The sequence below is a fragment of the Schistocerca americana genome, chromosome 5 (assembly GCF_021461395.2).
Source record: "Schistocerca americana isolate TAMUIC-IGC-003095 chromosome 5, iqSchAmer2.1, whole genome shotgun sequence".
Taxonomy (NCBI): domain Eukaryota; kingdom Metazoa; phylum Arthropoda; class Insecta; order Orthoptera; family Acrididae; genus Schistocerca; species Schistocerca americana.
Genome location: NC_060123.1, coordinates 60,761,694 through 60,762,998, shown reverse-complemented (window position 1 = coordinate 60,762,998; position 1,305 = coordinate 60,761,694).

Sequence of the window (1,305 nt, the reverse complement as noted above, 5' to 3'; positions counted from 1 at the left end):
CTACTTGAACAAAAAGTGAAATAAATGTTCTCTGTTCTAAATGTTTCTGCCGTTGCACCAGTTATTTGAGTTCTTAGGAAATCTGAATATCTGCCCGTTAAAATTGCTACACACGCGAAATTTAACCGACAGGAAGAAGATGCTGTGATATGTAAATGATTAGCTTTTCACAGCATTCACCCAAGGCTGGCGCCGGTGGTGACACCTACAACGTGCTGACACGAGGAAAGTTTCCAACTGATTTCTCATACACAAACAGCAGTTGACCGGGCTTGCTTGGTGAAACGTTGTTGTGATGCCTCGTGTAAGTAGGAGAAATGCGTACCATCACGTTTCCGAGTTTGATAAAGGTCGGATTGTATCCTATCGCGATTGCGGTTTATCGTATCGCGACATCGCTGTTCGCGTGGGTCGATATCCAATGACTGTTAGCAGAATATGGAATCGGTGGGTTCAGGAGGGTAATACGGAACGCCGTGCTGGATCCCAACTGCCTCGTATCACTAGCAGCCGAGATGACAGGCATCTTCTCCGCATGGCTGTAACTGATCGTGCAGCCACGTCTCGATCCCTGAGTCAACAGATGGGGACGTTTGCAAGACAACAACCATCTGCACGAACAATTCGATGACGTTTGCAGCAGCACTGACTATCAGCTTGGAGACCATGGCTGTAGTTACCCTTGACGCCGCATCACAGACAAAAGCTCAACGACGAACCTGGGTGCACGAACGACAGAATCCAGGTTCTGTTTACAGCATCACGATGGTCGCATCCGTGTTTGGCGACATCGCGGTGAACGCACATTGGAAGCGTGTATTCGTCATCGCCATACTGGCGTATCACCCGGCGTGATGGTATGGGGTGCCATTGGTTACACGTCTCGGCCACCTCTTGTTCGCATTGACGGCACTTTGAACAGTGGACGTTACATTTCAGATGTGATACGACCCGTGGCTCTACCCTTCATTCTATCCCTGCGAAACCCTACATTTCAGCAGGATAATGCATGTTGCAGGTCCTGTACGGGCCTTTCTGGATACAGAAAATGTTCGACTGCTGCTCTGGCCACACATTCTCCAGATATCTCACCAATCGAAAACGTCTGGTCAATGGTGGCCGAGCAACTGGCTCGTCACAAAACGCCAGCCACTACTCTTGATGAACTGTGGTATCGTGTTGAAGCTGCATGGGCAGCTGTACATGTACAGGTCTGTTTGACTCAATGCCCAGGCGTATGAAGGCCGTTATTACGGCCAGAGGTGGTTGACTGGGTACTAGTTTTCTCAGGATCTACGCAGCCAA